Source organism: Lolium perenne, chromosome 5 (genome assembly GCF_019359855.2).
Source record: "Lolium perenne isolate Kyuss_39 chromosome 5, Kyuss_2.0, whole genome shotgun sequence".
In the NCBI taxonomy this organism is placed as follows: domain Eukaryota; kingdom Viridiplantae; phylum Streptophyta; class Magnoliopsida; order Poales; family Poaceae; genus Lolium; species Lolium perenne.
The window spans coordinates 182,230,689-182,245,453 of record NC_067248.2 but is presented as its reverse complement, the minus strand read 5'-3'; positions in this window follow the sequence as shown (position 1 = coordinate 182,245,453).

Genomic DNA, 14,765 nt, shown 5'->3' with positions numbered 1-14,765 from the left:
CCAAACCTTATATATATGCAACATATTTTGGGCATGAGGGAGTACCTGGGTTCAAAAAGACCTGGCCCAATGGTGACTGGCCTGTTTAATCCAAGTGGGCTCCGGACTAAAGTATTAGTTCACACTTCACACTCGTGTTTTCTTCCTTCTGGTCTCTGGACAATTTCTCTAGTCGGTCCTCCCAATTTTGTTTTGATGCTGACGCGGTCCAATTAGTAATCCGGTGCCCTTAGGCCGAATTCAACCCATAGGGAGAGCGGGCCGGCTAGCAGAGGCGTCAGACCGATGGAAAAATGACGTGGGCCAGCCCTAGCATCGAGATGGACCGTCTCGTCTCCCGAGGCGGTCAGGCAACGTGTCGTGTCGACGGCCATGCGATGGCAAAAATACACGGCACCGCGTTCCCACCTTTTATTTCCGACCCTTTCCACTGCTTCCCCCACTTTCTCGCTATATGTAGGTGTGGCCGCTATTGACACTGCACATCTAAACTCAGATATGCAAATTCGCTCTCCGCTTCTACCGATCTCGCTCTAACCTACGTGGAGGCTGAGGCGCTGCACACTGAAAGTATAGAGATGGTAAACCTAGAGGGGGGTGAATAGGTTTCTACAGATTTTAATTCTTTCTTTGCAATATTAGGCTTTGCGGAATATAAAGGTGAGCCTAATGCAAACTAGGTGAAGCAACCTATATGAGGATACAACTAACTCGAGCACTAAGGCTCTCACAGGCAGTTAAATCACAAGTAAGGAGTTCGGTTAGAGATAACCGATAGCACGCGGAGACGAGGATGTATTCCCGTGTTCCCTTGCTTTGCAACAAGGTACGTCACGTTTGGAGGGGTGGAGGTCCCACGAAGGATTCCCCACGCCACGAAGGCTCACCCTATTCTCCGGAGCCTATCCCACGAAGGAATAGCTCACTCACTTGTGGTAGACTTTGAGGTAGCCTCCAAACCTTCACAATCTTGCCCGGAGCAAATCCACAGCCCGGATGCTTCCGGACTCCTCTTGCCCACCTAGGGTTTCCAAGGAACCCTAGGAAGCAAGCTTCTCAATGAATACAAGGGGGAATGAGATTTGGCTTGGTAGAACGGTAGATCGGGTCCTCCTCTAACGATTCCCCGGAGGGATTTGAGTTTGGGTGGAGGAGGAGGTAGATCTGAGGCTTTTGGTGTTTCTAGTAATAGAGTAAGAGAGAGAGAGAGCTCAAGAACAGCTTGTAGTGTAGTGCCTAACTGTTCAGAGGTAGGAGAAGAGCTATTTATAGTGTTCTTCGAAATATGGCCGTTGGCCACTTGCCACCTCAGCTTTTCTCCCGACAAACTCGGTCAACCGGACCATAGACCATGGGGCAACCGGAGTCACTTTGCGTCGTCCAGGAGCTCCTCTAGTTGGCGCCCGGTTGGCGACCGGTCGACCGGACCGTACGCCGGCCCCGCCGGTCGGTAGTCCGGCAGACCGGGCAGCAGACCGGACCACTTAGGCGCCCTTTTGACGCCCGGTTGACGCCCGGTTGGCGACCGGTTGACCGGGCCGCACGCCGGACTTGCCGGTTGAGGGGCCGGTCTAACCGGGCGGTAAACCGGATTTCTGTTGTAGACCCCTTTTCGATTGTGTTATCACCAGAATTTAACCAAGTCTGGAGATGGGACGTGATTGAACGGGCTTAGAAGATATACATGGAAGATACTCCCGAACCGGCCTTGTACAAGAAGTTTGGGCAAGATTGCCCGTGTATCTGTAAATATAGTAGGGTACGTGTCGGTTAGAATTAAGAGATAGAGTTTAGCTCGTACACGGTTGGGTTTATTCCCAAGTTAGAAAGTCTACGGACTATAAATATGTATCTAGGGTTATTGAGAAGGAGGACGATCACGTTCACAACAAATCAATCTAGGCGCATCGCCACCCCTTGTTTCGAGGGTTTCTCCCGGGTAAGCAACATGCTGCCTAGATCGCATCTTGCGATCTAGGCAGTATTAGTTTATTCGTTATTGGTGTTGCTCGTGCTGAAGCCTTTTTGATGGCGAGCAACACCCTTATCTTAGGTGTTTTGGGGTCGATCACAATGCTTTCACGATGCACTTGTTTAGCTACGCTACCCCTCGATATCTAGCTGCCCTTACACCTATTTTAGGTGTAGGGGCAGCATCTTGCTGGTTCTTTATTTAGTAGATCTAATCCATTATAGTTGCTCCTTGTTCCTCAAGGATTGGTTTGATATCTGTATGGTTAGGCCTTATAAACGGGTTGAATGATCCGGTAGTGCGTAAGGTGTGGTTTATTAAGCTCTAGAGGGATTGTTCCGGGGATCAACTTCACGTTGGTTTTTAGGCCTCTTTAGGGCTGGTTTTCCATTATCTTGCGTATCTGTTAGGCTCAACTACGCATAGGATGTTCCGATTATACGGTGAAAACCCTAGACTATCATAGATTAGTTTAGCTTGATATTGATAAAGCATGATCCCCATGTCCTTATAAATCTAACATGAACCATGGGGCAATCGGCTCTTTGAGCCGATCCACAGAACAATTTAAGAGCCGATTGGGGCTCGTATTTAATGTTTACGTGTTTGCCATGCAGGAAACTAGTCGAAGCAATCCATCACCTTCCTGACCAGGTATAGGTCAGGTGGCACGCCCTCGTAAGCACCAGGACGCGTGTGCCAGAAGGCATTGCGGGCCGTCGCCCGAGGGACCAGGGTCAGCCGCAATCCTGGGAGCCTCCCGGCTCTACTGTGTTGCCCGTCGCTGCTCGCCGGTGGGTTTCTGACCGCAACACATTCTGGCACGCCCGGTGGGACTCTCTACAGCAACCACTACGTCGACATCTGCAGCAACCATGTCAAAAGCCGCGGATGAGGTGGTGGGCGAACCAGTCACGTATGCAGATCTGCCGGAAGAACACAAGAAGAAGTACGATGAGATGAAAGCCATCTTAGAAGCCGATCTCATCGGCTCTTTCATGAAGACCCGTTCACATGGCATCAGATGGAAAGGGTTCTCCCCTGAAGGTGCCCTCGATGAAGTAGACCTCTCTACCTCTTCAGAGGAACGCACCAGAGCTCTACGCCAGGAGATCAATTACATGGTAGCTCATTCCCTACACCGCCATTCTGAGAGCTTGGTGAACGCTTGTGAGCGCGTTGCGGTCCGAGTGGTGCAAGAGATCATGAAGCATCAGTACTCTCCGTCAGGACCTACCCTGGGAACTCACCAGGGAGAGATACCACTCCAGATTAGACCGCCGCTGCCATTCGCGCTCGCAGCACCAGAACCGCCGGGTTCACCGGCGTACGTTGTCTACAAGGTTGGAGGCGATCCTAGCGATTGCCAATTCCTATATGAGCCGCCCAAGGAGATCCCACATGGATACGTGTGCACATACGTGCCGGACTGCAATGCCTTGGCGCGCACAAGCCAGATCGCACCAACAGGGATCTCTGGAGTAGATGCTGACAAACAAGCATGGCTGGCTAAATATGCTACTGGAACGAGTCATGAAGGTTCGGTCCCTACAGCTAATACCATGGAGCAGATCAGCACTATCTTGAGAGACCAGTTCGGCATCTTGCCGAAGAGGAAAGCAATCGGCTATTCCAAGCCGTACCCCGACGAGTACGATCTGATCCCGCTGCCACCCAAATATCGGCTCCCTGAATTCTCAAAATTCAATGGAGCAGAAGGATCTAGCTCAATCGAGCACGTAAGCCGATATTTGGCACAGCTGGGCATGATTTCAGTGTCAGACCCATTACGTGTGAGGTTCTTCGCACAATCTCTTACGAGATCAGCCTTTGGGTGGTACACCTCGTTACCGCCAAACTCAGTCCGCACATGGAAACAGCTGGAGGAGCAATTTCATATGCAATATCACTCAGAAGCTACCGAAGCTGGCATTGCCGATCTAGCGCAGGTGCGGCAGAAGCGGGGAGAAACAGTGTCTGAATATATCCAACGTTTTAGGACTGTCAGGAACCGATGCTATTCGGTTCGTTTGTCTGAGAAGGAAGCGATCGAGCTGGCAGTATTGGGCCTCGCGACGCCGATCAAGGATCTGACTTCCCAAGCTGAGTACAGTTCATTGTCGCACATGGTGCAGAAACTCACATTGTATGAGCAGCGACACCCTGAATTGTACCAAGACAAGTTCAAGCGTCCGGTAGGCCTGGTCGAGATGGAAGAAGCTGAAGATCCTGCACCAGACCTGGAGGTGGCTGTAGCTGAATGGGCTCGGGGGGCAAACCCCGTGCCCTGCAAATGGGTAAAACCGCAAGGGCCTGCAAAAGGGTTTGACTTCGATTTGAGCAAAGCTGAGCAGATTTTCGATCTATTGCTTAAGGAAAAACAGCTGAAGTTACCCGAAGGCCATAAAATCCCTACAGCACAAGAACTGAATGGGAGGCCGTACTACAAATGGCATCACTCGTTCACCCATACCACCAACGACTGCAAGGGGTTTCGTCAGCAGATCCAAATAGCGATAGAACAAGGCCGATTGCTCTTCGGACAGTTTGCCATGAAAGTGGACACACATCCGTTCCCTGGCGTCAACATGGTGGAACCTAACCACTCCGCGAGGCGTCGACTGGATTTCTCATTCGATGTTAACATGGCAGGGCCTGAGCGCCACCATGGCAAGGATAAAGAGGAAAGCAGTCACTCCCGCAGCAAGGAAAAGGAGGAGGCCGATCCACGCGACCGGCCCCGATATGATGACAAGCGGTACCTTACCAAGGAACAAGTGAGAAGCATGCGATACCAAAAACCACTTTCCACGCACCTCCTCAACAAATATGAATATCAGTATGACCGACATCGGCAGTACGACAGAAACGACGAGAGATACAATCGGTCCGATGAAGATAAAGGAAGGTACCGTTGGCACGACAGAGACAACGAAGGATGTGAGCACCGCGCTAAGGAGAGGTCAAGGGAGCAGGAAGACATGGATAGACATTGGGACTGTCCCTTCTTTAAACACTGCTGGGACTCAGGGATGAGCCGATTGCCTACAATCGACAACTGCCCGGAGTGTAGACGTCGGAAGGAGGATGCAGGGGAAGTTTCAGTTTTCAAGCGTCTAGGACCTCTCCCGCCACAGAAAAAACGTGCTGAGTCCTCTCAAGATGAAGACTTTGATGAGTCAGAAGATGAAGAAGAGGATAGGTACCACCGGCCAAGGTGGTGCCCCGATGGGCTCAGCCACTCCCAAAAGCGTAGGGTTCAGCGGCTGCGTAGCTTGGAGCAAGCCGAAGCGCGATACTTGCACACGTTGAGGAAAGCGCGGCCCGATCTGGCCGTGAAAATTCAGCAGACTTTGGACGAAGAAACTCGTCCACCAAAGAAAGTTTGGCATCCCAAGCAAGAAAAAGCCGATGTGGCTACATCGGCTGACACAAACATGGTGTTCTTCCTTCCATCAGAGTTTCGTGCCCCAGGAACTAAAGAAGCGCCAATAACACAGTTGGACTGCGGTCCACAGCCCGTCATCTTCGAAAAGCCACGGGAGAAGGGATACAAACACATGAAGGCCCTGTACCTAAAGGGTTATATCAATGGGCAGCCCGTCGGCAGGATGTTGGTTGACATAGGAGCAGCGGTGAATATAATGCCATATTCCATGCTACGGCATTTGGGACGCTCCAGTGCCGATCTGATCAAGACCAATGATGTCTACGGGTGCTTCTATTCTTGTAGACAGTGTTGGGCCTCCAAGAGCAGAGGTTTGTAGAACAGCAGCAAGTTTCCCTTAAGTGGATCACCCAAGGTTTATCGAACTCAGGGAGGAAGAGGTCAAAGATATCCCTCTCATGCAACCCTGCAACCACAAAGCAAGAAGTCTCTTGTGTCCCCAACACACCTAATAGGTGCACTAGTTCGGCGAAGAGATAGTGAAATACAAGTGGTATGAATGAATATGAGCAGTAGTAACGGCGCCAGAAAAGTGCTTGTCAAGGGCGTGCGATTGATGGTATTAATATTGCAGAAGTAAAGATGCAAGAAAACAAGAAACAAGCAGCGATAGCAGTATTTAGGAACAAGGCCTAGGGATCATACTTTCACTAGTGGACACTCTCAACATTGATCACATAACAGAATAAATAAATAGATGCTAGACTCTACACCCTCTTGTTGGATGATGAACACCACTAACTGTGTAGGATTACACGAACCCTCAATGCCGGAGTTAACAAGCTCCACAATATTCAATGTTCATATTTAAATAACCTTAGAGTGCATAACAGATCAACATAACCAAACCAAGTACTAACATAGCATGCACACTGTCACCTTCACACTACGAAAGGAGGAATAGATCACATCAATACCATCATAGCAATAGTTAACTTCATAATCTACAAGAGATCACAATCATAGCCTACGCCAAGTACTACACGATGCACACACTGTCACCATTACACCGTGCAGGAGGAATAAACTACTTTAATAACATCACTAGAGTAGCACACAGATAGATTGTGATACAAAACACATTGCAATCATAAAGAGATATAAATAAGCACTTCACTATGCTACTCTGAATTACTCTCTGGCAAGATAACGAACACTAATTCATCATGTAGGCAAACCTTAAAGATGCATTCCCAAGTACTAATGAACACCCCACGCTGTCACTTTGAGCATTCACAGGAGGTACTAACACACCACAATTTCATAGAGACATCCAACTCAAATCATAACTCAGTGAATAAGTATTCTGTGAAATATAGCCTAAGAGACCCACACGGTGCACACACTGTCACCTTTACACACGTGGGACAAGGAGTCTCCGGAGATCACATAAGTAAAATCACTTGACTAGCACAATGACATCTAGATTACAAGCATCATCATATGAATCTCAATCATGTAAGGCAGCTCATGAGATTATTGTATTGAAGTACATAGGAGAGAGATGAACCACATAGCTACCGGTACAGCCCCGAGCCTCGATGGAGAACTACTCCCTCCTCATGGGAGACAGCAGCGTTGATGAAGATGGCGGTGGTGTTGATGGAGAAGCCTTCCGGGGGCACTTCCCCGTCCCGGCGGCGTGCCGGAACAGAGACTCCTGTCCCCCAGATCTTGGCTTCGCGATGGCGGCGGCTCTGGAAGGTTTCTCGTACCGTGGCTTTTCCGTATCGAGGTTTTAGGTCAGGGACCTTTAAATAGGCGAAGAGGCGGAGTCGGAAGGTCGACGAGGCGACGACACACTAGGGGGGCGCGGCCAAGGCCTGGGCCGCGCCACCCTGTCGTCTGGGGCCCACAGGGCCCTCCTCTGGCGGCTCTCGGGAGCTTCGTCCAAAAATAGGATGCTGGGCAGTGATTTCGTCCGATTCCGAGAATATTTCCTTACTAGGATTTCTGGAACCAAAAATAGCAGAAAACAGGAACTGGCCCTTCGGCATCTTGTCAATAGGTTAGTTCCGGAAAACGCATAATAATGACATAAAGTATGCATAAAACATGTAGATATCATCAATAATGTGGCATGGAACATAAGAAATTATCGATACGTCGGAGACGTATTAGCATCCCCAAGCTTAGTTCCTGCTCGTCCCGAGCAGGTAAACGATAACAAAGATAATTTCTGGAGTGACATGCCATCATAACATTGATCATACTATTGTAAGCATATGAGATGAATGCAGCGATCAAAACAATGGTAATGACATGAGTAAACAAATGAATCATAAAGCAAAGACTTTTCATGAATAGTACTTTCAAGACAAGCATCAATAAGTCTTGCATAAAAGTTAACTCATAAAGCAATAAATCAAAGTAAAGGTATCGAAGCAACATAAAGGAAGATTAAGTTTCAGCAATTGCTTTCAACTTGTAACATGTGTATCTCATGGATAGTTGTCAATGCAAAGTAATATAACAAGTGCAATATGCAAGTATGTAGGAATCAATGCACAGTTCACACAAGTGTTTGCTTCTTGAGGTGGAGAGAAATAGGCGAACTGACTCAACATAAAAGGTAAAAGAATGGCCCTTCGCAGAGGGAAGCATTGATTGCTATATTTGTGCTAGAGCTTTGGTTTTGAAAACATAAAGAGAGCATGCAAATAAAGTTTTGAGAGGTGTTTGTTGTTGTCAACGAATGGTAGCGGGTACTCTAACTACCTTATCAACCAGACTTTCAAGAGCGGCTCCCATGAAGGACGTTATCTCTACCAGCAAGGTAGATCATCCCTCTTCTCTTTTGTTTACACATGTACTTTAGTTTAGTTTTTCTTTATTTATGGATGACACTCCTCCCAACCTTTTGCTTACACAAGCCATGGCTAACCGAATCCTCGGGTGCCTTCCAACATTCACATACCATGGAGGAGTGTCTATTTGCAAAATTAAGTTGCTTACTGATAGATCAGAGCAAAACATGTGAAGAGAATTATTAATGCAAGTTAATTAATTGGGGCTGGGCACCCCATTGCCAGCTCTTTTTGCAAAATTATTGGATAAGCGGATGAGCCACTAGTCCATTGGTGAAAGTCTGTCCGAAGTAAATGACAAGATCGAAAGATAAACACCACGTACTTCCTCATGAGCTATAAAACATTGACACAAATAAGAGGTGATAAATTTTGAATTATTTAAAGGTAGCACTCAAGCAATTTACTTTGGAATGGCGGAGAAATACCATGTAGTAGGTAGGTATGGTGGACACAAATGGCATAGTGGTTGGCTCAAGGATTTTGGATGCATGAGAAGTATTCCCTCTCGATACAAGGTTTAGGCTAGCAAGGTTATTTGAAACAAACACAAGGATGAACCGGTGCAGCAAAACTCACATAAAAGACATATTGTAAACATTATAAGACTCTACACCGTCTTCCTTGTTGTTCAAAACTCAATACTAGAAATTATCTAGACTTTAGAGAGACCAATTATGCAAACCAAATTTTAGCAAGCTCTATGTATTTCTTCATTAATGGGTGCAAAGTATATGATGCAAGAGCTTAAACATGAGCACGACAATTGCCAAGTATCAAATTATCCAAGACATTTTATCAATTACTACATGTAGCATTTTCCGTTTCCAACCATATAACAATTAACGAAGCAGTTTCAACCTTCGCCATGAACATTAAAAGCTAAGAACACATGTGTTCATATGAACCAGCGGAGCGTGTCTCTCTCCCACACAAGCATTTATTCAAAGAAAAACAAAAACAAAAACAAACAGACGCTCCAAGTAAAGTACATAAGATGTGACCGAATAAAAATATAGTTTCAAGAGAAGGAACCTGATAAGTTGTTGATGAAGAAGGGGATGCCTTGGGCATCCCCAAGCTTAGATGCTTGGGTCTTCTTGAAATATGCAGGGATGAACCACCGGGGCATCCCCAAGCTTAGACTTTTCACTCTTCTTGATCACGTTATATCATCCTCCTCTCTTGACCCTTGAAAACTTCCTCCACACCAAACTCGAAACAACTCATTAGAGGGTTAGTGCATAATCAAAAATTCACATGTTCAGAGGTGACACAATCATTCTTAACACTTTTGGACATTGCCCAAAGCTACTGGAAGGTAATGGAACAAAGAAATCCATCCAACACAGCAAAAGAGGCAATACGAAATAAAAGGCAGAATCTGTCAAAACAGAACAGTCAGTAAAGACGAATTTTAAAGTGGCACCAGACTTGCTCAGATGAAAATGCCCAAATTGAATGAAAGTTGCGTACATATCTGAGGATCACGCACGTAAATTGGTAGATTTTTCTGAGCTACCTACAGAGAGGCAGGTCGAAATTCGTGACAGCAAGAAATCTGTTTCTGCGCAGCAATCCAAATCTAGTATTGACTTTACTATCAAAGACTTTACTTGGCACAACAATGCAATAAAATAGAGATAAGGAGAGGTTGCTACAGTAGTAACAACTTCCAAGACACAAATACAAAATAAAAGTACTGTAACAAAATAAAGACATGGGTTATCTCCCAAGAAGTGCTTTCTTTATAGCCATTAAGATGGGCTCAGCAGTTTTAATGATGCTCACATGAAAAATAGAGTATGAAGCAAAAGAGAGCATCAAGAAGCAAATTCAAAACAAATTTGAGCCTAACATGCTTCCTATGCATAGGAATCTTGTAAATAAACAAATTCATGAAGCATGATGCGACAAGCATAAAAAGATAAAACAAGTGTAACTTCAAAAATTTCAGCATATAGAGAGGTGTTTTAGTAACATGAAAACTTCTACAACCATATTTTCCTCTCTCATAATAACTTTCAGTGTCATCATGAGCAAAATCAACAATATAAGTATCACATAAAGGATTCTTATTCACATGCATAAAAGTATCATTACTCTCCACATAAGCATAGTCAATTTTATTAGTTGTAGTGGGAGCAAATTCAACAAAGTAGCTATCATTATTATTCTCATCAAGTGTAGGAGGCATAGTATTATCATCATAAATATTACTCTCCATAGTAGGCGGCACCAAAAGACCACTATCATTATAATCATCATAAATAGGAGGCAAAGTATCGTCAAAGTAAATTTTCTCCTCAATGCTTGGGGGACTAAAAATATCATGCTCATCAAAGCCAGCTACCCCAAGCTTAGAATTTTCCATATCATTAGCAACAATGGTGTTCAAAGCGTTCATACTAATATGTTCCATATGTTTTTTAATTTTCGCATCAAACCATCCATGTCTTAAATCAGGAAATAGAATAAGAAGCTCATTGTTGTCCATTATGCTTAACTAGTGTAAACAAGAAACAAAAAGATGCAATTGCAGGATCTAAAGGAAATAGCTTCGAGCACACACACAACGGCGCCAGAAAAGTACTTTACCTGGGACCGGAGTATGAGTGCCTTTTACCTTTCCTCCCCGGCAACGGCGCCAGAAAATAGCTTGATGTCTACGGGTGCTTCTATTCTTGTAGACAGTGTTGGGCCTCCAAGAGCAGAGGTTTGTAGAACAGCAGCAAGTTTCCCTTAAGTGGATCACCCAAGGTTTATCGAACTCAGGGAGGAAGAGGTCAAAGATATCCCTCTCATGCAACCCTGCAACCACAAAGCAAGAAGTCTCTTGTGTCCCCAACACACCTAATAGGTGCACTAGTTCGGCGAAGAGATAGTGAAATACAAGTGGTATGAATGAATATGAGCAGTAGTAACGAGCGCCCAGGAAAAATGCTTGCTTTGGCGTGCGATTGATGGTATTAATATTGCAGAAGTAAAGATTCAGGTAAACAGGAATCAAGCAGCGATAGCAGTATTTAGGAACAAGGCCTAGGGATCATACTTTCACTAGTGGACACTCTCAACATTGATCACATAACAGAATAAATAAATAGATGCTAGACTCTACACCCTCTTGTTGGATGATGAACACCACTAACTGTGTAGGATTACACGAACCCTCAATACCGGAGTTAACAAGCTCCACAATATTCAATGTTCATATTTAAATAACCTTAGAGTGCATAACAGATCAACATAACCAAACCAAGTACTAACATAGCATGCACACTGTCACCTTCACACTACGAAAGGAGGAATAGATCACATCAATACCATCATAGCAATAGTTAACTTCATAATCTACAAGAGATCACAATCATAGCCTACGCCAAGTACTACACGATGCACACACTGTCACCATTACACCGTGCAGGAGGAATAAACTACTTTAATAACATCACTAGAGTAGCACACAGATAGATTGTGATACAAAACACATTGCAATCATAAAGAGATATAAATAAGCACTTCACTATGCTACTCTGAATTACTCTCTAGCAAGATAACGAACACTAATTCATCATGTAGGCAAACCTTAAAGATGCATTCCCAAGTACTAATGAACACCCCACGCTGTCACTTTGAGCATTCACAGGAGGTACTAACACACCACAATTTCATAGAGACATCCAACTCAAATCATAACTCAGTGAATAAGTATTCTGTGAAATATAGCCTAAGAGACCCACACGGTGCACACACTGTCACCTTTACACACGTGGGACAAGGAGTCTCCGGAGATCACATAAGTAAAATCCACTTGACTAGCACAATGACATCTAGATTACAAGCATCATCATATGAATCTCAATCATGTAAGGCAGCTCATGAGATTATTGTATTGAAGTACATAGGAGAGAGATGAACCACATAGCTACCGGTACAGCCCCGAGCCTCGATGGAGAACTACTCCCTCCTCATGGGAGACAGCAGCGTTGATGAAGATGGCGGTGGTGTTGATGGAGAAGCCTTCCGGGGGAACTTCCCCGTCCCGGCGGCGTGCCGAAACAGAGACTCCTATCCCCCAGATCTTGGCTTCGCGATGGCAGCGGCTCTGGAAGGTTTCTCGTACCGTGGCTTTTCCGTATCGAGGTTTTAGGTCAGGGACCTTTAAATAGGCGAAGAGGCGGAGTCGGAAGGTTGACGAGGCGACGACACACTAGGGGGGCGCGGCCAAGGCCTGGGCCGCGCCACCCTATCATCTGGGGCCCACAGGGCCCTCCTCTGGCGGCTCTCGGGAGCTTCGTCCAAAAATAGGATGATGGGCATTGATTTTGTCCGATTCCGAGAATATTTCCTTACTAGGATTTCTGGAACCAAAAATAGCAGAAAACAGGAACTGGCCCTTCGGCATCTCGTCAATAGGTTAGTTCCGGAAAATGCATAATAATGACATAAAGTATGCATAAAACATGTAGATATCATCAATAATGTGGCATGGAACATAAGAAATTATCGATACGTCGGAGACGTATCAACCAACGTCACGCTCAACGACTTCAACGGCCAAGCATCAGGGACGCAAGGTGTCCTGAACGTGGATCTAACCATAGGACGAAAGACGATCCCAACGACATTCTTCATCGTCGACAGCAAGAGCACCTACGCTGCCCTGCTAGGAAGGGATTGGATTCACGCTAACTGCTGCATTCCATCTACAATGCACCAATGCCTGATACAGTGGGATGGAGACGACGTAGAAGTCATGCATGCAGATGACTCGATCGACGTCTCAATAGCCAGCATGAACATTTGGGACTCGGCAGACCAAGAGCCACTCTCTGGAATCAGTTTGGACGGCTGTGATCGCATCGAGGTGTCAAAAAACGGGGCGAGGCTGGTCTTATCCACCGGCCTGATAGAGTAACAAGAGCAGCATCCATCGACATACGTGGCAAGGCCGATCCCTGTGATCGGCCCCAAAAAATAAAAGGCAAGGATCCTTCTTCAAACATGTCACGTAGTCGTGGTAAGGAGGCTTCCTCCTGCAAGGGAGCGCATACAAGTTGTAAACCTTCATTGAGCAACTCAATCAACATGGAGGCCGATTCCAGCAATCGGCCAAAATTATCCTCGCCATACGTTCTGCCTGTGTTCAACGTCGATCTAACAGGCGACGGAAAGCTAGGGTATGGGTTTACGTCAGCTGATGAGCTAGAAGAGATCGACATTGGTCCTGGGGATAAGCCACGACCAACATTTATCAGCAAAAAGTTGGATCCGCATCTAAGGGGCCTGATGATAGCCTTGTTGAAAGAATACCCAGATTGTTTTGCCTGGGATTATACAGAGATGTCCGGGCTAGACAGGAGCATCATTGAACATCGGCTGCCTCTTAAGAAAGGGTTTCGGCCGTTCCAGCAACGAGCACGGCAGATGAAGGCCGAAATTCTAGAAGAAGTCAAGAAGGAGATTGAGAAGATGTTAAACGCCGGATTCATTAGGCCATGCAGGTATGCTGAGTGGATTTCCAACGTCGTACCTGTGGAGAAAAAGGACGGCCGATGGCGCGTCGCCATAGATTTTCGGAATCTCAATAGTGCCACTCCAAAGGATGAATACCCAATGCCAGTAGCAGAGACATTGATCAATGCAGCTGCTGGTCATAAAATTTTGAGTTTCATGGATGGCAATGCCGGCTACAACCAGATCTTTATGGCTCCAGAAGATATACACAAGACTGCATTCACAGTACCAGGCTCAGTAGGCTTGTTTGAATATGTAGTCATGACATTTGGACTGAAGAATGCTGGTGCAACGTACCAACGAGCCATGAATTACATCTTTCATGATCTGATCGGCAAGCTGGTGGAAATCTACATTGATGACGTGGTGGTCAAGTCTGTCTCAGTGGAAGGGCACCTGGAGGATTTGCGACGTATCCTGGACCGGACTAGAAAGTTCGGACTAAGAATGAATCCAAAGAAGTGTGCTTTTGGTGTAACGGCCGGTCAATTCCTGGGCTTCCTAGTTCATGAACGTGGAATTGAGATCGGCCTGAAAAGTCAAGAGGCAGTGCGAACAATGAAGCCACCTACCACCAAGAAGGAACTCCAAAGTCTCATTGGCAAAATCAATTTCGTCAGAAGGTTCATCTCTAATCTGTCAGGACGAATTGAGCCGTTCATGGGGTTGGTAAAAATTAAACCTGATGAGGAGTTTCACTGGGGGGTAGAGCAACAGCGAGCGTTTGATGAGATTAAAGAATATCTAACGAAGCCGCCCGTGTTGGTTCCGCCCCAGCAAGACAGGCCATTCTATATTTACCTGTCAGTAGCCGATACTTCTATTGCCTCAGTGGTAGTGCAAATCTATGACGGCATGGAAAGAGTTGTTTTCTACCTCAGCAGAAGGATGTTGGATGCAGAAACGAGGTACCCGGAGATCGAGAAGTTGTGCCTCTGCCTATTCTTTACCTGCACCAAGCTTCGTCACATCTTTCTGACGGCAGAAATCATCATCATTTGCAATTCAGACGTCATCAAGC